The sequence below is a fragment of the Marmota flaviventris genome, unplaced genomic scaffold, assembly GCF_047511675.1.
Source record: "Marmota flaviventris isolate mMarFla1 unplaced genomic scaffold, mMarFla1.hap1 Scaffold_43, whole genome shotgun sequence".
NCBI lineage: Eukaryota > Metazoa > Chordata > Mammalia > Rodentia > Sciuridae > Marmota > Marmota flaviventris.
Window position 1 is genome coordinate 1,416,843 of NW_027288260.1, and position 26,927 is coordinate 1,443,769.

Consider the following 26,927-nt stretch of genomic DNA (forward strand, 5'->3'; position numbering starts at 1 on the left):
CTCAAGAGGAGGGAGTCAATGTGAAGGTAAAATCTCCTGATTCTCCAAGTGTCAGATATAGGATTTGTTTCCTTCCCTTAATTATTTCCCTTTTGTCCATTCATGAAACTGCCTTTATCTGCTTTACATTAATCCTCTCCTCATGTGGCACCTTTGTATTTATTCTGCCCTGAGCTCTGGTTGGGGGTAGGGAATCTAGAGTCAGAGCAAACCTGGGCCCACTGGCCACATGAACTTAATTATTTTATTTATTTATTTTTTTTCCTTTTAAAGGATTCATGTTTCCCATGTTGTGAAGTGGGATTGACAGCTAGTAATGGTGACACTTAATGACATCAGGAGCAATTGATGACCATGTACTGGACTATTGTTTTTGAGAATTTTATCCCTGACCTCTTCACTGGCAATAAGAACTCCATGAGTTGAAGCCATGTTTACACCCATGTTGCAGGACAGGAATGCTCAGCTGTGTCGAGTTAACTTGCTTAAGGTCACACAGCTAGCAAATGGCAGCTTCATTGTTGCTGTGGGAACAGAGGGACAAAATGCACAGATGAGCATGGTAAAGTGTTGGCACATAATGATCAGGTCATAGAGCAGGAAAATGATGTACAGGTGCAATGGAAGGCCTGGCTCTAACCAGGATATAAGCAGGGCCAGTGAGGAGGTGAGAGCAGAGTTCAGAGTGCAGGGTAGAAGGAGGCTTCACTCCTATCTTAAGGAGGTAGCTCAGAGAGTAACACCACAGGAGGCCTTTGCCTGCCTTGAAGGGATGGGGCCAAGTGGGTGGTTCCCAAATTTGACATGTAGAAATGCAGAATATGAGGATTGGGCTTGGTGGAAAGACCCAAGCTCCTTGCTGTTGTATGTGCATGTACATAGGCACATACATGGAGGGATGCCCAGAGAGTTGATAACCTGTGTAAATTCAGGGAAGAGTTCATATTGAAGGAACAATTGAAAAGACAGAATTATCACTTTAAATATATTTTAGTCTGTTTGGACTCCTCTAAGGGAGTACTAGAAACATATACCTTACAAACAAAAAAAAAAAAAAATTCATTTGTGGACTTCTGAAAGCTCAGATGTCCAAGATCAAGTCTCTAACAGGTTTGTTGACTATTGAGAACTTGCTTTTTCATAGAAAGCTCTAATTTGAAGGTTTGTGTCTCCTTGGGTAACTTGGTTGAACTCCTCCCCATTAAGGTGATGGTATTAGAAGGTGAGTCTTTGGGGAGGAGTTGAGGTCCTGAGGCTGAAGACTTCATCAGTAGAATTAATGTTATAATGAACAGTGCTACAGGCTAGATAGCTTCTTCCACCAAATGATGACACAGCCAGAAGCTTCTACCCATTAGAAATATCCTTTCCAAACTTTGAATTGCCTTGTGCCTTGATCTTACACATTGTGAAAAATGAGTGTCTGTGGCTTATAAACCACCAAGTCTACCATAGATTATTATAGCAGCTTGATGAGAGTAAGGAAGTACACCATCTCTGTCCTCACAGGATAAATTGAGAAGTTTCTTTGTAACTTTCTTTTAATAAATGACAATAATCCTATTCCATGACTTAATAACCTGCAGGACCCCACCTTTGTCTGCCTAGGCTCATGATAAACTACCACAACATTAAAATACATACTCACACAGGGTCTAGGACTGGTCATTTTCCCCCAAGTGTGTATAGCTAAGCTTCTGAAACCTGGACCGGAAAGTAACTGTCAAGTCCTCTCTGTGTTCTTGGCATTAAACTTTCAAAGAATTCTTCAATGTATATTAATAGTCATATCTATATATTCACCAGGCTGCTCACACTAGATAAGAAGTGGCCGCTGCTCTTGTAAACTCCAGTCTAATGGAGAAAGCATAAAACCCATCTTGTCCCTTGCTCTGCTGACACTAAACATTGCATATGAATCCTGTGATCTTTTATTGCCAATTACTGATCAGTAAATGTTACATCACAGCAAGCATTGCTACTTTAGGTAAACATTTTGTTCACATTGGAGAAGAGATCCTGGAAATCATGCAAGCTTAAGAAATTAATTAGTCACAGAATAGTATGGTTCATGTTTGTGTTGTCAGACTCTTACCTGTCTGTTGGGCTTGATTTTTGTCCTTTGATTTAATTCTGTTTTGAACATGTTTTTTGTTTATGTGGCTCAAATATAAACCCATATTAAAATACACTGAAGACTCACCTATATTCCATCCCCACTAATCTTTAAACATTGCCCTTCATGAACAACTGATTTAATTGTTTCTAGTATATATTCTTACTGTTTCTTTTTTTTGGTAGGAGGTAATAAGAGTAATATGTTATTATGTAAATTTCTTTCTTACCCCAAAGGGAGTGTTCCTGTATATGCTTTCTGCCCCTTATTTTTCACTGAATGAAACAACCTGAAAAACACTCCACATATGCAAAAATCTTAACTTTCCATGAAATAGATAGATGAAATTGGAACTAAACAAATGATGGACATTCGGGCTATTTCTGAATTTCATTACTTAACAATATTTCTGTATTGAATAGCTCTGGGAATCTATTTTATATTCTTGCAAATGTACATTCAATGTTCAGTCCTGCAAGAAATATTGCTTTATCAATGGCTATTTTTTATACTTTCAAACAATAAAGCCCAATTCGCTGGAGGGTTGCAACATTTTTCTTTCTCCCAGTAGGTATACAAGTTCATGCTTTCTGTAGATGCCCCATATACAGAGGCCACATTTTGGATATTCTGTGCATTATCACAATGTGCTTGTACTTTCTTTTTTTTCTGAGAGAACCATTTCCTATTTCTGTTATTTTTTTTTCTTTTTCCATATGATTGATACCATGTCATGGTTACAGAAGAAAACAGCAGTGTCCTACCCAATGCTGAAAACAATAATTTCTTCCCAGTACAAAGATCACCAAGGATACAATGCATTTTGGTATTTTGTGTCTTCCACCAAATTGATCTATGTTATCTAAGTCCTTACACCTATGGGCTGAGAGTTTTAAATATTGTTTATTTATTTTAATGTTCATGTATTAATAGTGATAACATTATTTATTTTTTAGTTAGAGTTTTATCTATTTATTGACTTTTAGAAAGACCTGAGGACATAAGCCTTAGAAAAAAGACTTCCTGGAACACCCCCAATATTGAAAATAAATGCCTTAGAAAGTAATACATTGGTACAATTGTTCAGCATACACTAGTGAATACAAGATCATGTTTGGTCACATTGATGATGGCAGTAGAAGACAATGAGAATCAAGCATTCAAAAACATGTAGAATACCCACAAGGAACAAGGAATCACAGGCTCTGATGTGAGAATTGATGGTTGAACTTTGCCAAGCAGAAGCTTCTGGGGCTGAAGGTGATGTCATAGAGAACACTCAGTGGGAAGGTGGTACAAATGGAGAAGCACCCCCCAAAAAACTGTGAAAGTAGATTATTAATTTTTATTTGATGTCATCTCAAAAATTATGAGACAAAACATCTGTAACTATGATCCCCATAATTATTAGCAAACCTAGATGTATTAGGGCCAAGAAACCAATGGTAAAGTTCTTGGGCTAGATCTTGTGCTAGAAAAGGAATGTGAAGTTTCAGAAGAAAATTATGGTGTTAGCTGAAATCTCAAAATAAACTTCAGAGGAAAATGTTTCTTTTATTAATAAATAATATAGTTTGTTGATCTTTTTCATTTTTTTCATATTCCATATTAATAGTATATATCTTAGGAGAAAATGAAGAAGAAGCCTTTGTTTCAAATAGTGTCATCTTCATCAAGCTCAGCCTATCCTCTTACCAGGGATATATGTGGATTCACCCAAAACACATTTTCTCACTTCGTTTATCAAGTCCCTCTAATATCCTCCAGGTGCCATTCCAATATTATTACCGAATTATATCTGGATTATGTAATGGTAGTTGTGCTCCCACTGTACATAGGCTTTCTTATAGATTCAGAATTACCATATATTATCAAAATAGTTCTTGATATAATCTCATCTTGAGGTTTTCTGTGGTAGTGTGTTACTTTGATTTCATCTTTCTCTTCTTGATTAAGCAGTAGGAACATATTGAAAACTCTATTATTTTCAGTGAATTGAAATGGAAGGATTGCACAAAAGTAAAGAATTGCAGCCTTCTCAAAAATGCATCTTAATGTAGTAGGTGTGCACATGGATGTATTTTTTAGTGCTGTCTTTTGACATTTATTACAAGAACTAATGCCTTTAATAAATTATCTAATATGACACTGAAAATCATGCCCTCTAGTGATTTTTTTAATTTGTATTTATAATCTTTTATTGAGTTAAAGTGTTACCTTGATGCTAAATCTGATCATCGTGTATGACATATAAGGAGTCACATTACATATATTCTAGAGATATTGTGTATGAAAGAATAACAAGTATCAAATATGGATGGGTTTCTGAAATAAAAAGTCCTCAGTAGAAATGCTGGCCATTATGTTTTAATTATGCAATTCCTCATATATGTGATTTAATAGATTTAAATTTTTTCTTTTAATAATGGCTACATATGTTTTTGCTTCAAATTGTTTTCATAATGTTAAAATATTATAGCAATATGTGTAGAAAGCTCTTTGGCAGTATTTTAGGCCTGTCTTTGAATCCCCAATGTAGCTATCTTCCTTGTATATATGTTATTATTATGACCAGAAAAAATATCTTAAGTGACCAAAGTCCAGCTATTGAATATCAGTAGAAATATATTATTATTGTCTTCTCCTCAATCATCTGGAATAAAGGATTGTACTTAAAGTCACAGTTCAGATAGACTCAAAGTCATTTCATTGTAATGTTATTAATTAAAGAACAAGAATTGGGCCCAAGCCTAAAAGATGAACTTCCATAAAATACCAATATTCATCTGCTTGTAGGAAGCAATGTATTTCTTCAGTAAAAAAAAACACACATAAAATTGATACAGAAAATTTGATGTTAATCTGATAGAATAGTTTCTATACAAGGCATGTTGTGTTTTAAGTCAAGTGTCTGAAATAGTAGGTATGTACTTTAAATTGTTTCAAGCCACATATTATCAAATACCAGGCATCAGGGCTAAGACTGTGGCTCAGTGGTATAGTGTTTGCCTAGCACATGTGAGAAACTGTGTTCAATCCTCAACACCATATAAAAAATAAAATAAGAAAATAAAGTGTAAACAAGTTTTGAAAAAAAATAGCAGTCATCAGAAAACCATGTGGATGAGGCTAAATCATTCCATGACTCTTTAGACCTTTTAGATATAAAAGACAGGATAGTAAGAAAAAACAAAATAGAAAAAAATATTTATGAACATAGGATACCATTTTAAAATCTGAGGTGATGTAGATATTTGGTTAAAACATCAAAGAGTTGATTTCTGTTTATTTTAATTTTTAACTGGAATCTACTATTTGTACTTGGATATGAGACCCATTATTGTAACTCAACATGTGTATATAGTGTGAAATTATCAGATCGGGGTAATTTTCATCTAATTAAAATTATTATTCTTTGTTTGAAATCTGCAAATTTCTGGCTATTTTGATTTGTTTAAGAAGTTATTATAGAACGTAATCACCTTATTGTGCCATAAAACCTAAGAGTTACTTTCTGGTCTTAACTGATTTTGGCACTCCTTACACACAATCAATCTCTTTCTCATTCTTATCATAAATCTTGGAAGCATTTCTGTTTCAGTTTCTGTGTAATCAACTTTTTAGCTTTAACACATAAATGCCAGATGCAGTATTTGTGGGAAAATAAATGTCATTACTAGGAAAAAAATATTATCCTCAATTAGTAATTTTGGAACTTGGCATAATTGTTTGCATTCACTCATTCAGTGTTTTGAACTTGTCTATAATAATAAATCTGTAAAAAGAATAAAAATATATAAATCAAATATCCATGTTTTCAAGATTTTATGGGTCACATTTGGTCAATGGGAGTAATTTTTGCAACATCTATTTTTATAAAAATGGCATATGCTAATTCTTAAAAATTTATTTATAATAAGTGAATATATTATATGTATGTTTTTTGATTGCAAGTTTAAATAGATCCATGTTACCATGGAATAAATAACTTTAAAAATTGTATTAGAGTTGGCTCAGTGGCACAGGCCTGTCATTCCAGTGGATGTGGAGGCTGAGGCAGGAGTATTGAGAGTTCAAAGCCAGCCTCATTAACTTAGTGAGTTCCTGAGAAATAATTTAACCCTTTATCAAAATAATAAAAAAAAAACAAGAAAGAAAAGGGGACCCACACACAGTGGCACACACCTGTAATCCCAGTAGCTCAAGGGGCTGAGGCAGAAGGAGCAAGAGTTCATAGTCAGTCTCAACAATGGTGATGAACTAAGAAAATTAGTGAGACTCTAAATAAAATACAAAATGAGGCTGGTGATATTGCTCAGTGGTGGAGTATCCAAGAGTTCAATCCCAGAAGGGCCAAATCAAATAAATAAATAAAAGGTGCTAGGGATGAGGCTGGGCCTGTGGTTCAGTGGTAGCACAATTGAATTGCATGGCATGTGTGAGGCTCTGGGTTTGATTCTCAGAACCACATATAAATAAACAAAATAAAGATCTATCAACAATGAAAAAATATTTAAAAACTGGTGATGTATCTCAGTGGGTAACCACCCAAATGAACTCACCCTGTACCCCTTCTCTATCTGGGATGACCACCCTAACACATATGAAAGAACAATATCTCAGCCTGGCCACCTATCCAGCATTTCTCCTTTAACAGCCCATGAGGACCCATTCCTCACTTGATGCCCATTCTTTCATGCCACCGAGTGACTATGCACTGAGCCTGTACTAAGCCACCTGAGCACAACTGGTTTTTAAGGTCCAGGTCCAGGTATCACTAATTCATTTCACTGGGACCTTATATTTTATAAAATGGGTTTCTAATAATTCAAAATGACAGGTTTAGGGCTGAAAGTTCAGTTCAGTAGTAAAACAAGTGTTTCCCATGTGACTGGCTCTGGGTTCCTCTGCCACGTGACCAGCGTGAGCTTCATGAAAGAAGATTTGGTGCATAAGAAATTGCTAGTGAGTTTTAAATTAAAGAGACTCTCATTACCTTTAGCACAGCTCCAAGTCGGCTTCTCCTAGTTCCCGCCTCCAGCCACCTAATGTGGTGGCGAGGTTTACAGAAGAGACTAGCGAGAGAGTGAGAGCATGCCAGGGAGTGAGCTTTTATTGGGGAACAAAAAATTCAAGGGAAAATCCCATCCAATGAAGGATAAGGGGGGCAGCATCCCAAGTTCAGGGCCGGAAATTGGGTCTTCAGGTCAGTGGCCAGGCACGGCTCAGCACGGACAAGCCCTTGGACTAGGAAATCGTGGGGAAGGCTTTTTAACACAGGCTGTGTTTAAGCACTTCTCACCCAGGCAGGGAGGTAACTCAAACCACATGTAAGGATGGCCTCCCAGGATCCAATTCCAGCATGTAAAAAAAAAAAAAGCAAGGCAGGCCTGGTGGCACATGCCTATAATCCCAGTGACTATAGAGGCTGAGGCAGGGGGCTCCCAAGTCTAAGGACAGCTTCAGCAATGTAGTGAGGCCCTAAAAATCTTACAGAGATGCTGTCTCTAAACTATAAAAAGGGTTGGGGATGGTTGTTCAGTGCTTAAGCAATCCAGGTTTAGTCCCCACAACCAAAAACAGAACCAAACCCAAACTAAAAGTAAAAAACAAACTGTATTCCCCAATATTCTTTGCAGGTAGGGGTCTCTATAATTCTGTGCTGGCCAAGGAGATATCAGTGGAAGCAACTGGGCCTCTAGATCTTTGTTTTTTCCTTCTTCCCTTTCCCCTGATTGCTGTATTGAATAGATTGCAAAATGAAAAACAGAAAGGGTTCTGGGGCATGATGGCATAGCTGGATAGCCATAGCAGCCCAGAATACCAACCACTGGGCTTCTTTGACAGGTACAGGAGTAATGTATGCCAAGAGAACCAGCCATCTTTTTCACCAATTATTATTCAGGTCTCTGGGGATGGAAAGAAAGTACAAGACAAAACCTTGACTTTACCTAATCTGAGCCCTTGGGGCAGAGTTAGGCCTGAGTCATCTCCAGGATCTCTCACCTGCCCCAGAATGTTCTCAGAGAGTGAGTATCTTTTCTTTTGATGCCAACATTCAAGTCCAAAATCTCAGGGCTCCCATGGCTCTCCTGAGAACTGTTCCACAACAGGCTAACACTGGTCCCAATCTCAATTCCTGCACTGATGGGCCATTAGGTGTGGTGAGCCGCTTCTGCCATTTCTGCAGACTATGGTCGCCATTACGAGATGGCGCTGGCTCCACTGTGGTATGTGACAAACAACTCCTTATCTGAGAGAGTTGGCACATGATTTTCACCACCCTGTGAGAAAGCTCCACGCGGCAGCTTTGCATTGGGGCTTGGGATGCTTTATTAAGGCTGGGAAGGGCATCCGGGAGGAGAAGAAGAAAGAATAAGAAATATCAAGGGACCTGAATAAACTGCTGAGAGAAGATTCCCGAGTGTTGCGTCTTCCTTGCGGGCAAGGGGTCGCGACAAGTGGTGCCGAAGCCCGGGAACCAGAACTCTCAGTAGTCAGGGGTGGTGCACCGGTTAATCACAGGTAAGTGGGATCCGCGATCAAAGCGGGGTTAGTCCCAGGTAAGTGGGATCCGCGATCAAAGCGGGGTTAGTCCCAGGTAAGTGGGATCCGCGATCAAAGCGGGGTTAGTCCCTAGTAAGTGGGATCCGCGACTAAAGCGGGGCAGTTCCTCTGTAATGAAAGAGGAAGCCTTGCATTTTATTGCAGCTGCACCGTGTACTTTTGCTTCTACTTTCACTTTCGTTTTCTGTGTTTCTTTCATCGTGTCAGTGTGCTTCTGCTGTCTGTACTTCTTTTGTTGTTGTGTCATGGGTGCCACATCTTCAAGTCCGCTTCTTCTGGCCCTAGATGGCCTGTTACGTTCCAAGGGACTGGAAGTGAAACATAGTACTTTACAGAGATTTTTACAAAAGGTAGATATCGCTGCACCGTGGTTTGCATTTTCGGGCAGCCTTACTGTACCTAGTTGGGATAAATTAGGCAAAGATCTTGACTTTGCATCTGAGCAGGGCATATTAGAGGGTGTGGTGATACCCCTTTGGAAAATGGTCCGTGGTTGCCTTACAGATGGCAGACGCCAGGAAGCACTTGCTAAAGGACAGGAGGTTTTAGAGCGATTACATGAGGAAAAGTCGGAGACGGCAGAAAGCGAAGTGACTCAGGAGGATGGGAGTGTGCGGAGCATGAAACGGGGGAGGAGACGGTTGTACCCAGATCTCTGTATGCTGCGTACACCCCCATGCGAAAGTGGGTCAGAGGAGGAGGAGGATGAGGAGGAAGAGCTCGGGAGGCTGTCTTGTCAGCTAGGGAGTTTAGCTATAGGAGAAGGGAATAAAAAGAAACAAGGGCTCAGGAAGAACGATCCCCTGGATCCACCGCCGTATGGTGGGGGCACTTCGGGGAGAGCTTTCCATGCCCAAACATGGAGGGCTGTTCACGCTGAGATGGGTCTTGCTTATCCAGTTTTTCAGGATGACAACAGGGGAAGAGTCCATGAACCCTTGGATTTTAAAATTGTAAAGACCCTGGCGGAGTCTGTACGCACTTATGGGGTGGATGCCGCCTTCACACTGACTCAGGTGGAGAATCTATCTAGATACTGTATGACTCCCTCTGATTGGGCTAGCCTTGTTCGGGCTTGCGTTTCCCCGGGTAAATATTTGGACTGGAGAGCATTCGTGCTAGAGGGCGCAATAGAGCAGGCCACCCAAAACCATGTGGCGGGACATCCCCATTGGGACAAAGATATGCTCTTGGGGCAGGGTAGATTTGCAAATCAACAGACAGGATTTCCTCTTGAGGCATATGATCAAATTAACAACATTTGCATTCGGGCATGGAAGTCGCTTCCAAATAGAGGAGAGGTGTCTGGTAATTTGACCAAGATTCTACAAGGCCCTACAGAACCCTTTTCAGATTTTGTAGCAAGGATGGTGGATGCCGCTGGAAAGATTTTTGGGGATCCTGATAGAGCCATGCCCCTTATCAAGCAATTGGTCTTTGAGCAGTGCACCAAGGAATGTAAAGCAGCAATCACTCCTTATAAAAATAAGGGCATAGAAGCATGGATGAAAGTGTGTAGAGAGATTGGAGGACCTTTAACTAATGCAGGTCTTGCAGCTGCTGTCCTTCGGATGGCAAAAGGGGGCAGTCCTGGTGCCGGAACATGCTTCCATTGTGGTCAACCCGGTCATTTCAGACGTGAATGTCCTAAAAAAGATAATTTTACTGGACCCCCTCATGGTGGCCCTTCCAATGGCCTTCGTCAACCGGGGCTGTGTCCAAAATGTAAAAAGGGGAAGCATTGGGCAAAAGAGTGTAGATCAGTGAGGGATATCTATGGACAGCCTGTTTCAGCTGGGCCAAAAAACGGCCGAAGGGGCCCCCGACCCCAGGGCCCACAAATATATGGGGCAATGGAGAATGTCACACCCGAACCCGAGACATGGCCATCTCTACGCCATCCCATGAGACGTGGAGAGCCACTACAGGTGCCGCGGGATTGGACCTCTGTTCCACCTCCAGACTCGTATTAACACCTAAGATGGGAGTCCAATTGGTGGAAACTGAATTCAAAGGGCCTTTACCACCTGGCACTGTAGGTTTGCTAATTGGACGTGCATCCTCTATATTACAAGGTCTTCATGTCTTTCCTGGAGTCATTAGCCCTGATACTGTAGGATCAGTAAAGGTTATGGTGGAAGCTCCAAGGGGTATTGTGTCTATTTCCCCAGGAGACCAGATTGCCCAATTGCTAATTCTACCCAGTCTGCATACCCGCTTTCCTGCTGATTCCTTTTCAAGGACAAGTGATGAGATTGGAGTCACTGGAGGGAATTCTGTTTATTTGTCCTTAGATATGAATGACCGTCCTACTTTAAACTTAACCATAGAAGGCAAATCAATTTTGGGGTTGCTAGATACTGGAGCAGATCGTAGTATAATAGCACAAAAGGACTGGTCAAAGGGGTGGCCGGTGCAGCTCTCAGATCAATCACTAAGAGGTTTGGGATATGCCCAAGCCCCTCAAATCAGCTGTAGACATCTATCTTGGAAGGACCCAGAAGGACACAATGGCACCTTTCAGCCTTATGTACTTGATTTACCTATCTCTTTATGGGGTCGTGATCTGATGAAAGACATGGGGTTCACTCTTAGTAATGACTATTCTCCGGTGTCTCAACAGATTATGCAAAATATGGGGTATAGGCCAGGTCTAGGACTAGGAAAACACCTACAGGGGTGTAGGCATCCTGTGCAAGGTCATCAAAAGCTTAACAGATTTGGTCTGGGTTTTTCCTAGGGGCCACTGAGGCTCAAATACTTATAACATGGCTCACCGAGGAGCCTGTTTGGGTGCCTCAGTGGCCTCTTCCCTCGGTTAAATTGGCAGCGGCCCATAATTTAATCAAAGAACAACTAAACTTGGGTCACATCCAACCTTCTACTTCTCCATGGAATACTCCCATATTTGTTATTAGGAAAAAATCAGGAAAGTGGCGCCTACTGCATGATTTACGAGCAGTTAATGCTCAAATGCAACTTATGGGGCCCATTCAAAGAGGGCTACCTCTGCTCTCCTCTATTCCTCAGGGCTGGCATATTATTGCTATTGACATTAAAGACTGTTTCTTTTCTATTCCTTTGCATCCTAAAGACTCACAACGTTTTGCTTTCACCCTTCCCTCGTGTAACCACGAGGAGCCAGATCTTAGGTTTGAGTGGGTAGTGTTGCCACAGGGAATGGCTAATAGTCCCACGATGTGCCAGATGTATGTGGGGAAGGCACTCGCACCTCTCAGACATAAGTATTCCTCCATCAAGATTATTCATTATATGGATGATGTGTTATTGGCCGCTAAGTTAGAGCAGATAGTTAATGAGGCCTATAAAGACTTAGTAAAGCTGTTAGCTCAATATGGGCTACATATTGCACCTGAAAAAGTTCAAACAGGGAATTCTATTGAGTATTTGGGAGCAATAATTGGGTATGATAAACTGAAACCACAAAAAATCACCATAAGAACTCAAGATCTCCAAACTCTGAATGATTTTCAAAAACTGCTGGGAGATATTAATTGGATAAGGGGATATTTACATATTCCTAATGGTGTGCTCCAGCCTTTGTATGCTACCCTTAAGGGTGATCCAGATCTTGCTTCTCCTCGTAGCCTCACCAAAGAGGCTAGAGCGGCCCTTATAACAGTAGAAGAAGCTATATAACATGCTACTCTATGCAGGCTCCAAAGTGATAAATCTTTCCAGTTATGTGTGCTTGCCACTATACGGCAGCCTACTGGAGTACTGTGGCAAGATGGGCCTTTACTATGGATCCACCCACATATATCCCCAGGAAAATCCTTAGAATACTATCCTGATGCTGTTGCAGCGTTAGCACTTAAAGGGATTCACCAAAGCATTCAATTTTTCGGACAATCACCTTCTTCTCTTATTATACCCTATACTAAGGCTCAACTTAATGTTTTGTGTGCTACTCTAGACAACTGGGCTATTCTATGTTGCTCGTTTCAAGGGGATATTGATAATCATTACCCTTCCCATCCATTACTCCATTTTGTTAAAGAACATCCCATCATTTTCCCTAAGGTAACTTCACCCAATCCAATTCCGGGGGCTGTTAATATTTTCACTGATGGTTCCAAGTCTGGAATGGGAGCTTATGTAATTAATGATTCTCCCCCTGTTCAGCATCAATTTGCTCCTGGTAATCCACAATGGGTTGAACTACAAATTGTTATTGAGGTTTTTAAACAGTGTTCTTTTCCTTTTAATCTTATCTCGGACTCCATTTATGTGGTACAAGCACTCAAAGTCCTGGAGGCCGTGGGAGCTATTAGTAATGCCCATAATGTATCTGCTTACTTTAATCAGCTTCAACAACTTATCTGTAGCCACACTGCTCCCTTTTATCCAATGCACATACGGGCTCACACTTCTCTTCCTGGTCCGTTATCACAGGGTAATGCCTGTGCGGACTCAGCCACTAGAGGCCAGTTGATATGCTTGGCTTCCTCCTTAGAGGGGGCTAAATTATTTCACCAAAATTTCCATGTTAATGCTTTAACGCTGCGCAGGCGTTTTTCCATTTCAAGAGCGGATGCTCGTCAGATAGTATTACAATGTCCCCATTGTGTCACATTTCTTCATCCCCCTACTTATGGAGTGAACCCACGGGGATTAAAACCATTGGTTGTCTGGCAAATGGATGTGACGCACATACCTGACTTTGGTAACCTCAAGTATGTACATGTTTCTGTTGATACGTGCTCTGGAGTTATTCATGCCTCTGCTTTGTTGGGAGAAAAGGCACGTAATGTTATCACTCATTGCCTAGAAGCATGGGCAGCATGGGGTGCTCCTGCATCCCTTAAGACTGATAATGGACCTGCTTATACTGGCAGACAATTTACATCCTTTTGTTCTACCATGAGAGTGCAACTTACTCATGGTCTGCCTTACAATCCTCAAGGACAAGGCATTGTTGAGCGTGCTCATCGCACCTTAAAGGAAACTTTACAAAAACAAAAAGGGGGAATAGGAGCTGAACACACTCCTAAAGAACGCCTGTCCTTAGCTCTCTTTACCATTAATTTTTTAAATTTGGATATTCATGGTCGCTCTGTGGCTGATAGACATGTGTCCCCTCAGCCCTCTGTGATTGGTTATGTTAAGTGGAAGGATGTTCTTACAGGCCAATGGAACGGCCCTGACCCCGTGCTGACATGGGCATGAGGATCTGTATGTGTTTTTCCCCAGGATCGCACGGAGCCGTTGTGGGTCCCTGAACGCCTGACAAGAAGAGTCTTGACATCAACCGACCAGCAACAAGAGATACCACAGCAACCCTGTGATGAGGATCTTCACTCTGCTACGTGCTCTGGTTCTGGTGCTGGTGCCGATGGCACAGACGACACCAATGCAGTGGTGGGCAGTGGCACGGGCTTGGCCAATGCCGATGCCGGTTCATGGTAGTTCTAGTGTCCTCCCCACTCTTTTCTCTACCTCATGTGAGATGTCTGCTCCCTGTGCCTCTCCTAGAGGGGACGTGGAGAGCATTTTTAATCAATCTCAGGTTAATCTCACAGGAGTTTTTTGTTTCAGCCTTGGAAACACTAATTGCATTAGCCTTAAGACCAAAAATTTGACTAACTGGGAGGATCCATTGCGGTCCAATCAGGTCTCAGGGAGTATTATTAATGCCGTACTGAGCCAAGTAGTTTCGGGGAAGCAATCAGGTTCAGGGACCCCTGTAAATAGCTCTGCTTTTAATATAACTACCTTGGCTATGATCTCCAAGGTACTAATCCCAGTACCTCCTTCTTCTAATAGTACTTACAATGCCACTCATTTCAAGGCCTCTCCTTACTGTACCCCTAATCTTGGTTTCCCCCCAACATTTACACCTTGTCAGGATCATTCTTGGGAGAAACTTCAAGTTGCTAAGGGTTTCTCTTTTTCCCCCTCTCTTAAGAGGCATGTTTATAATTTTAACCATAGTGCCAACTCCTCTACAGGAGTAGGTTGGTCCTGGTTTCAATGGCTGATTTCCAATGAGAAGGGGGCTTCAGCTGATATTTCTGCATTGGCTCAATTGCTGGGAGCCAAAAGCTGGCTGGCTAATGTTTCTGGCACTGTTAGGAAAAGTGAACGAGGTAATAGGCTCACATCTGTTTCGCTCAATTCTTTGCTATATAATGCCACATTGCCTACTGCAATTGTCTGCGTCCAATCCCCGTTCTTGCTCCTTTTGGCTAATAATACCTCGTCGGGGATGCTGGATTGTTCTAGTGTTACCTGTCTCTTATCTGAGTGTTGGAATGGTTCTTGGACTGTAGCAGTGGTTATGAAAATTCCAACTTTTGTCCCAATCCCAGTCACTGCGGACCCAGATAAATTCCCCATTGTTGAGCTACTTAGAGTCCGCAGAGATTTTGGAATTACGGCAGCTATAGTGACAGCTGTGGCAGTGTCTGCTGCTGCAGCGGTTACAGCTGGAGTGGCCATGGCCAGTCAAGTACAAACTGCTGCCACTATTAATCAAGTTGTTCAACAAACTTCCACCATACTTGAATCCCAAAATTCTATTAATCAACATATTTTGTCAGGGATTTTAGCTGCCAACCAAAGGATAGATTTACTTCAAGCTCAGGTAGAAGAATTGGCTGACTTAGTGCTTTTGGGTTGTGTTGATCAACGTGCACATTTATGTATAACCTCTGTCAGATTTAATGATTCCAGGAATGCCTCCCGCATCATTGGTGAATATTTGGCCGGAAATTGGTCCATGGCAGCAGAAGACTTGATCCAGTCTCAACTAACTCAGATTGCTGTTTTGAATAGCACCCGTGTTGAACCAGTGACTTTGGGTCAATTCACCGATTGGATATCTTCTGCTTTTTCCTTCTTCAAAGAGTGGGTGGGAGTAGGCATTTTTGGTGCAATGTGTTGCTTCAGTGTTATACTTTGTTTGTGGCTTCTCTGTCGCCTTAAAACTCGCCATGCACAAGAAAAGGCTATGATCATACAAGCTCTTGCAGCTTTAGAAAATGGCAACTCACCTCAAGTCTGGCTTGCGCATCTTAAACAGTAAACCTTTGTCATGGTCGTTACACCCCAAGTTATTATAACATTGCACTGGGATCGACATGACTTTCCTTGTTATTCTCTTAGTGTTGGAAAGCCCTTGCACTCTGCTGGTCTTACTGCCATTGTACGCAGATGGGTTTCCACACTAGTGCTTTACTATCGCTTTAAAGTCCGTGCCTTTCTTTCAGGGTGCTGTCAACTTGTTTGTCATTATAAACAGCCACAGTTCAGCCTCAGCTATCCCCCTTCGTCCACCATCGTCACGATACAGGATGCGAGGCAAGGCACTGCACTTGAGTGATCCTTGACGTGGACCTCAAGGAGAGCATGTCCTATTGCATGGGGGTTAGACGCGTCCACGCCCCGCCCCACGAAAAAAGGTGTCGGCTGATATGGCCTCGGATCTGGGGAAGGGCCCTCCTTAGGACTGAGCCATACTATGCAGCCACTTCTGCACAGTGGGATAGGACCTCTACTCTCGCCTGTATTGTTTTAATAAAACAGAAAGGGGGAACTGTGGTGAGCCGCTTCTGCCGTTTCTGCAGACTATGGTCGCCATTACGAGATGGCACTGGCTCCGCTGTGGTATGTGACAAACAACTCCTTATCTGAGAGAGTTGGCACATGATTTTCACCACCCTGTGAGAAAGCTCCACGCGGCAGCTTTGCATTGGGGCTTGGGATGCTTTATTAAGGCTGGGAAGGGCATCCGGGAGGAGAAGAAGAAAGAATAAGAAATATCAAGGGACCTGAATAAACTGCTGAGAGAAGATTCCCGAGTGTTGCGTCTTCCTTGCGGGCAAGGGGTCGCGACAATTAGGAAAGTGATTTTAAGCAAGCCTTACTGTCCCCATTTTTTGAAGTGGATCTTCTCCAAAAAAGACTTGAATCTAAATGAACACAGAAGGAAGAAGCCAGGTTCCAAGGACTGAAGATGAAAACTGCCTCCAGAGAAACCTAGGATTTGAAAAACAATCAATTAAAGTGAGGTGGCAGGTAAAGTATGGACCTTGACATAAAACAATAGCCTGACAGCAAAATGTCAGGTGTGGAAATGGACATATGTGTGAGAAACTGACTTTTCACAGCCTCCACTATAGGTGAAAATGAATGCTAAAATTGCAATATGGAACATAATAAAAAGGAACTACAATTTTTTTTTCATTTTTTGTACAAGGGTTTGAATCTAGGGGCACATACCACTGAGCCTCATCTTCATATTTTTTTAATGTTATTTTTTAACTTTTGAGACACATTGTTAAACACAATATAAGTGTATTCTTATATCAAACAAGCACTTTGGTCACAAAATAAATATGTCATGTTAGCAACTACTTCTCTTTTACTGATTTTTTTCCTTAAATTCAAGTGAAAATGGTTTATTTTCATATTTAATAACTTTTTTATAATTTTTGCCATTATTTAATTTATTTTTATGTGGTGTTGATGATATAACCCAGCACCTCATGTGCACTAGGCAAGCACTCTCCCAATGAGCCACAAACCCAGCCCACATTTAACCCCATTTTAATAAAATTCTTTTCATTCTTTCTACCCACCCTTGCATTTTTATTTACCCTCCAATGTATGTGACTAAAAAGGCCTGAGAAATGATACTACCTAATGTTAATTTTGGTGTTTGGGGCACTGGGTTTTGGCAAGATTCCCAATCTTTGGCCAGTTTTTCAGTATTCTACTGTATATTTTGAATTCTTTATAGGAGCTTTTAGCATTGTTGTAGAACAATGCAAACAGTTTCCCAAAATATGGCACTATTTTTGAAAGTTTTGTGGATATTGAATGACATGATGAGAAAAGCACCTGGCATGGTGTGGTTGTGTGATTCTGAAAAGACACAAATTTCATTGTGAGGTCACAAATGGTGTTCTTACCTATAATGTCCTTCCATTTGTTCTTTAGCATACTTCAACTCATCCTTCAATACCTACTTTAATGTGAAGAATTCATACTCTCAGCCAATACCTATACCAAGCCAACCAGCCCCCTTCTCTGAAGACTAAGAATCTGAGCAGCACCAAAGCAACAGCAAAAAGGCTTCCAGTGTGCTTTTATATCTGTGGGTTCCAGGAAAGACTATAAAGGGGTTTGGGGCACTGAGATCATCTGGCAAAACCCAGCTCCTGGTTTTATTGAGTTTTGCCATCAGGTTCCCTTGACCTCCCCAGTGTCATCTAGAGCATTTTTTTAAAAGCACCCAGTTTAGTTTCTGCAGCTTGAAACCCAAGTCCCCAACTGCTGCCCTATCTCTACAGCATTGAGTCAGGCTGTCAGAGTAAACAATAGTTATACATAAGTCATTATAAAGAGGCTTTTCTTCTGAGACTCAACCTTGAGAAAGATGGCCATTGTCAGACACTTATGCTCCCCCATCTGAGATGCCCCAGCTGGCTGGAGAAGAGATCACAGATGACTCTTGTCTGCCAAGTAGCTGTGCCCATCCTGTGCTGAAAGGGTAAGAGAAGGTGCTTAAGGCCACAGAGCTAAAGAGCAGAAGGCCATATCCTTTGCAAACATGCTTTTTTAATTCTGGCTGGGCTCTTTCACATATAGGGCATGGACCTTGCTAGTTGCTTGCCAGTGCCTCTTCTGCATCCATAATACACAGATAGTGTTGAAAAGTGCTCACGTTTATGTAAATAAAGTATTATCATCAGCTGAATTTTGTAAACGGAGATACTCTGACTTAGGTTAGCAGAGTTGTTCAAGGTCAAACATTAAAGATGTGGGGTTCAAAGGTGACCAGAGCCCAAAGGTAATTGTCCCTTAGACTCAGTGATGTCACAACCATGGGCATCTCTGCAAGATCCCGTTTTTTCATTTCAGATAGAGTTTTCAAGGAGCAGTAGAGAGGCCAGGTGACACAGGGAGGCTGCCATAGGAGTGAACTTGATGGAAATGTATGGCTAATGAAGAAGAGCAGAGCCATTTTTTGTTATTGGATATTGGTGGAATTGGGCCAAGCCAGACTGCAAATATTCCAGAACTGAAGGGAAAACCCTGCAATCCAAGAGTGTTAAATATGTCAGTGGAGGCTGAGCCACGTGGACAGAATGCAGAGGATCAAGTGGATGGAGTGGATGTGGCTCTACATAAGAGAGCAGGTAAGAGGCAAGATGTTGGGTGGAGCCCATTTAAATAAAGTGGAGAGGACCTAGTGGGGCTTGAATGTTGGGCAGAGCTGGTGAGGCAGAGTCAGGCTGAGTGAGTGGAGCCCACCCAACAGTGGGTGGGGAGGAGACAGGGGAAGCATGTGGGAGGCAGCACCCCCATCCAGCACTCCTTAGGTGAGCACAGCCTAGGAACCAGGAGGCGCAGTGGTGCAGGAGCAGAGGGCATGGTACGTGTGTCCACAGGAGGCAACTGGAGTCAGGTGAGGCATCTGGAAATTCTGTCAGGAGACACTGTGGAGCCAGTGGGGAAGCAGGATCTTTGGGCTCTGAGATAGAAATGTGACCTCAGGGTCTGTTCCATTGGGGGTCTCAGTTTTCCCTCTTACACACTGAGGCAATGGAGGGAGGCTGAAGATGCCACAGCACAGCCTTTCTTGGTTCCTCCCTCTCATGGGATGCTGTGCACTTTTTTATATTTCAGGTTGATTGGGTTCCATGGGGTTTCTGGAAGAGGTCCTGGGGATATCACCTGAGACACTTTGTTTTTGGGGAACAATAATTTTACTGGCATGTTCACAGAGACTTCTCTTAGTGCCTGCTGTGTACATACTGAGACCTTGAGGTCCAGAGAGGGTAAGCCTGTGATTCAGCCATAACTTGCTGGAGCTTAGTTTTGATAGCACAGCACACTTCACTCACTCACTCAGGCACAGGAAGTGTTTTCTAGCACCTAGGCAGTGAAAAAAACATAGATGGGGGAGAAGGCCTTAACCCTTTCCCAGGGCGACTTTGGAAAACTCCCTAAATCTGTAAAGTAGAACACGATGTGATGCCTTCCTCTCAGGCTGGTCCAGCTTCATGATTCTCTGAAATGCAGTTTGGCGTGGATGGGGCAGGGCATCTATTTTGACAGTATTATCATTTAGGTTTTTTTTCTTTGAAACATTTATTTCTTAGTTGTGGGTGGACACAATACATTTATTTTATTTTTATGTGATGGTTAAGCTTGAACCCAATGCCTATGTGTAATAGGGGAACACTCTACATCTATGAAAAACCACAGCCTTCATTTAGTTTTATATATGGAAACATAACCCCTCGCATTTTAAAATAAAACTATAGTACCAGGCTCTGTTCTAGGCAAAGAGGACACAGATATGTTCAAAACAGCAGGGAATCTCTGCTCTCATTCTTGCTTCAGACCATTTACCCTGGTCTGAAGCAAAAATTCAGGCACTAAAGGGACATGAAGTACTGACACCCTTTAGGCATCTGATCTAATGTTACCATCCATGGCAATGTTTTACCTTCTCAATTATTCTAAAACACACCCCTCACCATGTCACTTATCTGCCCCAATCCTTTTCTACCTGTGAGATAAAGGCCTCCTTAAGGATCCATCCCTTGCTGGCTTCTCGAGTTGCATCTCCCCACCCCTCTCTGAGGTTTCAAGAATTCCTGTCTCATCCCTACTTGTACTTACTGTTCTTCTTAATGTGTGTACTTTCCCATTGTTAGAAGTGCTAACTCCTAATGAGACACTAGACGGCGTCAGAACTCTACTTTTGACTTTTTTTTCCTAGTGTCCACCAAAGTATCTGCCTACTTATTGGCTGGCTTGGTTAAGAAACATTCTAGAAAGCCCTTCAGTATTTGTTTTATAATCAGATTTTTAATTTTGTTTCTTACAAATATTCATTAATTGTATGTATGAAATTAATCATCCAGCTATGAAAGGGAGTACACTAACTATCCAGTGTATGTATGTGTGTGTATGTGTGTGTATATAAGTGTGTGTGTGTGTGTGTGTGTGTGTGTGTATATATATATACACACACACACATATATTTTTTTTTTTTCAAAATTTATTCAGAAGTGGAATAAGAATTTCAATTCAGTCATGGCCTCTTTCTACACCTGTTGTTCCTGGGATGTTTCAGGAGTTCTTACTAATATTGCAGGTATTTTTTTCTCTTTTCTATGCTGTGGATATTATAAGCCATTAAATAGAATAAATATATCTCAGAGATGCCAAGTGTTATCTCACTTGTAGTTGTCCATTGGGCATCTCTAGGCCTAAGTAAATATTCAGTGTTTTTTGGCAAAAGCATCTTTTAAGTCCCTCAATATGGGGAGGATTTGTGCCTATTTAGCAGAACTTGTCCCCATGGATATGATTATCCATAGAATATGTATTATATGATATGATGGCATGACTTGGTAACAGGAATAAAAGTGGCTTAAACTGATTTATTTATTTATAATTATATATTTTATAGACATTTAATGTACATATAATTATATACTTATAAAGCAATAATTTGGAGTACATGTATCACTCTTTCACACATATATGCTTATAATATTGTCTTTAGTATAAGCAGGTTTGGGGATGGATTGGTGTGAGTGTAATGGTGAAAGGATCAAGGACAATTGCTGAATTTTTGACTTGAGCACTCTAGGGTAGTTACTGATACCCAATCCTGTATGGAGCAGAAAAACCACATGAGGCTAGTCTCAAAGAAGGCTTTTGTGTTGATGTTTGTGATTTCTCCTTGATTTCCACATGAACATGTTTGAATGTGAGAGGAGAGGACTGGGAACAAAATGAATATTTGGAAGGTGTGGGAATGTGCAAAATACTGCAATGAGGTTGAGCATGACCCTAGGTGTGGGTGAAGATATAGAAGTAGAGGGAGCATTTCTCTGAGCTGGGGACACTCCTATATTTAGCATTGGTGAAGAAAATTATATGAAGGAGACAGAGAGTGAGGGCATCCAGTTAAGGAGATAGAAAACCAGGGAAATTTAATGACATGGATTTCTGGAGAAGATGATTTAAAAAAGAAAGGCAGAACCTTTTGTTCTAAAAGCCACTAAAAAGTGAACTACAGGGTGATAAAGGAGGGACCTTGTGATTTGGTGCCATAGTGGTTTCTGATGATTTCAGTGGAGCCCCTGTCCTCAGGTGGTGGGAAGCCAAATGGAAGATTTATGGAAAAATTAAGGTCAGCATAGTGAAGGTAATAGCTGGAGATCATTTTTCTGATTGTGTACAATGAGATAAAGGGAGACTCAGCCAGGTGTTAACATTAATGGCCTCTGAGATGTAGGAAGAGTTTATTTCTGCAAATGTTTGTGGCTGCAGAATTTTTTTTTCTATTACCATGTTTTCCACCTACACCCTAGAGTTGATTTTTTAGAAGTAATATAGAAGCCCCATAGTGATTTCTGGAGAGTAGGAAGGGTGCTGGGGCAGGGCAAGGGATGAAAGTAGAAGATGGATAATTAGATATGATAACTGTGTGCCTTGCATTGGAAATATTATGTTCAATTCCATTAACATGTGCAATAAATGTTTGTTAATTAAAAATAAATTAAAACTAATTATTCTATTTGATCACTGAAAGGTAGGCACTCAACACTGAGGGAGAGAGTATACTTTTGTTTTGTTTCCTGCTTGTGAAAATGGTTATTGTTAGTCACCTATAAAGAGAACTTATTAAATAATTTTGGAAGGAATAGTATGCATTTGAAATGCCTTGTTCTCAAAGTATAAAGAGCTTATCTGATGGTCACTGAAATATTTGAAGCGCTACATTCCATCCATTGTCAAGGTAGTTTGTGCCAGCTTCATCCTTTGGGAATGTAATATTTTCCTTATTCCTTCACTATTTGTTGCAATCAAGTCACTGAATCTGCCCACCCATAAAAGACAAGGATACTAAACTCCACATGCAGGAGGGGATGCTATTCTCCTGCATTGTTTTGAACTCTTCTATATGAAATATTTGTCTGTTCCCATCACTTATTATCAATGAAGTCAATTATGTTTTATCAGTAAATATATATTCATTTGTTGCTTTCACTTATAATTTACTGATAATGGTTTTTATTTTATTGCTCATATTTTTCCAGCTTTCACTCTTTCAAGATCTTTTACTTTAATTCTCATGTCATTTGTCAGGAATCCACATGTGGGACATCTTGGGAGACTCTCCTCTTACTCTTCCTTCTTTTTCTCCTACTATATTCAGGTTCATTTTTAAATTTATCTTACCAGATCCTAGAATCATCATTTTATCCAGGGAAATATACACATTTTTACTGGTATTTTTAGGGAAACTTGTGTAATTTGTCAGGCCCAATGCAAAATGAAAACTTTGACTCCCTGCATAAAATCAGGTGACCTCTACAATTGACATCATGTCACAGAAATCTATATCTTTCTTCTGTGATCTCTTCACGTGTCATGGTAAATTTTGTCTTTCTTTTAATTGTCCTTATTACAGAATTTTAAATTTTTATCAAGACTTCTAACATTCATCTTTGTGTATGCCATATCAATTCTATATGGAAACTTATGAGCAAGTCACATTGGAGAGCTTACATATCCATGTTGTGTTCATTAATACCAAAGCAGTGAATGTTACACAGAACCAATGCAATTGTTTTTACTACAACTTGATAACTGTGAACAATTTCTCCAGCTAGTTTGTTAATGAGTTTGAAAGAAATGGAAGAAAAATGACTGTGGATCACCCTACTTTTCCTTTCCCTTCATATTCTCAGCTGGAGAGGTGGGTTAACACAGTGAAGTACCTTGGGTGACAAAGCTGTCTTCTTTCTGTATTTGAATCTAATTCTGGTTGAACATTAAGGTGTGGTCTCCCCGGGTTTCATCATGCTCCCTTTTTTTACTTACTGGTGAATAAGACATGGTCACATTGTACTCAACTCTCTCTTAGCTACATTTCTTTGCAAACAACATGCTTCTCTCTCTCTCTCTCTCTCTCTCTCTCTCTATATATATATATATATATATATATATATATATATATATATATATATATATATATATATATATATATATATATATTTAGACACATGGTCTCATTCAGTTGCTTAGCGTCTGGCTAACTTGATGAGGCTGGTTTTTAACTTGTGTTCCTCCCACCTCAGCTTCTCAAACCACTGGTATTCAAGGTATGTCCCACTGTACCCAGCTCAGTTAATGATTTTTCATAGAGATTATTTTGTGTTTCAGATTTTATACTCTTCTCAGGTGATGTGTAAGTAATTTCTCTCATTCCAACAGTTGAATCTTTTCCCTGTTCATGCTTTACTGTGCTGTGCAGAAGCTTTTGGTTTAATGGAATTATACTTGTCTGCTTATGGTTCACTTCCCTGTCCTTTTAATGTCATAACCAAAGGAACATTTCCTAAAGCAATGTTGTAAAGTGTTTCTTTTGTGTTTTCTTTGTATATTTTGCTCACAAACTTATGCTCTTCTTTCTTTTTTTTCTATTTTAGATTGAAAAAATAGCAACTTCATCTGCTTGTGTTGTACAGCAGGATATTTCATCTTTCTACATATGGATTTCCAGTTTTCCCAGCACCAATTGTTGAAGAGGCTATCTTTTCTCCAATTTATGTTTTGGTCACCTTTGTCTAGTATGGATTGGTCTATATGCCTTTTGATATGGGGTTTCCTTTTTCTTTCTTTCTTTCTTTTTTAATTATTTCTCTGTAGTATAGTTTAAGGTCTAGTATTATGATGTCTATTGATTCAATCATTTTGTTGAGAATTGCTTATTGAGAAGGACTATTGTGGCTCTCCTATTTTTTTAAATGAATTTCACGATTGCTTTTTCTAGTTTTATTAAGAGTGTCATTGGACTTTTAAAAGGAATTGCACTGAATCTGTATAAGTATTTTGTTAGTATTGCCGTTTTGACTATGATCATTCTTCCTACCAAGAGCATGGGAGATCTTCAATTTCTATCTTTAGTGTTCTGTGGTTCTCATTGTAGAGGTATTTTTACCTCTTTTTTAGATTGATTCAGAAGTATTTTATTTTATTCTTTCTTTTTCTTTTTTTGAGGCCATTGTTAATGGGGTGGTTTTCCTAATTTTTATTACACTGAATTCATTGCTTGAATATAGAAATTTATTTGGTTTATGGATGTTTATTTTATATTCGGCTATTTTGCTGAATTTATTAGACAAGAACGTTTTCAAGTGAATTTTTTTGGATTTTGTAAATATAGAATCATGTCATTTGTAAATAGTGATAGTTTGATTTCCTATGTTTCTATTCATTTATCTATTCATTTATTTAATAAAGATAAATGAATAGAAACATAGGTTTTGGATAGAGCTTCAAGGATGATGTTGAATTGAAGTGGCAAAAAAAAAAAAAAAAAAAAAAAAAAGGCATCCTTTGCCTTTTTTTTAATTTTAGAGGAAATGCTTTAATTTTTTCTCCCTTAAGAATAATGTTTCCGAGGAGCCGCCACAGAAGGCCCAGGTGCAGCGGCCACTGCCTGGGTGGGCACAGGGCTGAATGGGCAGGGGAGGGGAGCGAGCCCCCAGGGAGGCCATGGACAGTCCTCCCGCACAGGGCGCAATGGTGATGCGGAGGCTGGAAACACCCTTCTAAGGTGATGAGGCGCTGAGCAGCCTGGGCAATGGCGTCAGTGGCAGCAGCAGCAACTTTGCGTGCCTGTCCCGCTTGTCCCTGGGGCGCCCCAAACAGCCTCGCAGGCAGAGTGGTGAAGAATGACAGCTGACGCTGAGCCTGAGCAAACAAGTGGTGGTGGCACCACCTCTGGCCCCCCTGCGCAGACTGCACCCCCAGCAGTCGCCACGACAGCCTGCTCTCCAGCCCGACCTGGGGCTGGTCCAACCACGCTGACCAACCATCCAGACCAACGGGCTGGTCACAACCACGCTGAGGAGCACGCAGTTCTTCTACCCAAGATGGTGGCCAGGGAGAAGCAGGAGTTCACCGAGGACGTTGTCAAGGCCCTGGAGGATTTGAACAAGCAGCACCAGCTTGGCTGGGTGCAGCCCGGCTGCTGCTGCGGCCTCGCAGGAGGACCCTCTGGCACGGCATCCGCGCCACCCTCCCAGCTGGCACCAGTCTTCCTAAACCTGAGCCACTACAAGGATGGCGCCCGGGGTGCTGGGGATGCTGCCACTGTCGCCTTCTCCTCCTAGTCCGTTCCCTTCCCACAGCCGCTGCCTCCCAGTGATTTACTGGGGCCGCTGTGCCTAGCTGTGCTCAAGGAAAGCCACAGATGGTGCCCACCTTGCCAAGCTTCGGAGAGAGCCTGCTGTCACCAATCAACGTGGACATGCAGGAGCTCATAAAGGCTGAGCCCAAGCAGCTGCTCAACAATATCGCAGCCTCCAAGTGCCCCAAGGGCAAGCTGGAGCATCTCTCACCTGGAGGAGAAAGAGAAGCGCTCAAGAGCCAGAACACGGAACTGGCGTCCACCAGGAGCCTGCTGCCCAAGCAGGTGGCGCAGCTCAAGCAGAAAGTCCTCAGCCATGTCAACAGCAGCCGCCAGCTTCTACCCCAGCACTAGGTGCCCTGGTACTGAGCCCAAGCACAGGGCGCATCCTCGCCCGCCTCCTCTTGAGGGGCGGGCTTGCAGGGGGCGGGGATTGAGCTCCCAGGAGTTGGTATGGTGCTGCCCTGGCGACCCCCTCCAAGAGGGTGCCCAGGACTTGGAGAGGGCGCCTTGGACTTGACAAGCTGGACCCCCTGCTTCTGGGGGGTTGAGGGAGAGCGCATGACACCCCCTCGTACTGCCTCTGTTCCCCGCGCTGCCGCCAGGTGTCACACAAACCCAGGGCCTAGCCGCCCCTTCTACACACTGCTGCGGAAGGGGCTCTGTGCGGCACAGCCTTCAGCCTGACTTTTCTTTTACATTTTTTTTTTTTTTTTGCCTTTGGAAGAAAGAAGAACAGAGTTTTAGATTCTTCCGTATTTATGTTTCTACTCGGGAACAAAGGGTTGTGTGTGCGTGTGTTTCTTTGTGTTGGCTTTTTTAAAAGAAATGGGAAGGAAAAAAAATCACCCTTTTTCTCACTCTCGCTACCCCCTTTTGTCCTTCGGACACTTTTTGTTCTTTGTTTTTGTTTTTGTTTTGTGAGGAGTCCACATTCCTGTTTGTAATCCTTTGTCCGGTTTTGGTTCTGTTTTCAGTAAAATCTCCTTACTCAAAAAAAAAAAAAAAAAGGAGGAGGAGAAGAAGAAGATTTCCCTTGTGTTTACCATA

At 41.4% G+C, this 26,927-nt stretch overlaps 1 pseudogene; it reads left to right on the forward strand.

The window, feature by feature from the left end:
• The first annotated feature begins 430 nt into the window (after positions 1-430).
• On the forward strand, positions 431-26,246 carry LOC139704179 (transcription factor JunD-like; annotated as a pseudogene).
• The last annotated feature ends 681 nt before the right edge of the window (positions 26,247-26,927 follow it).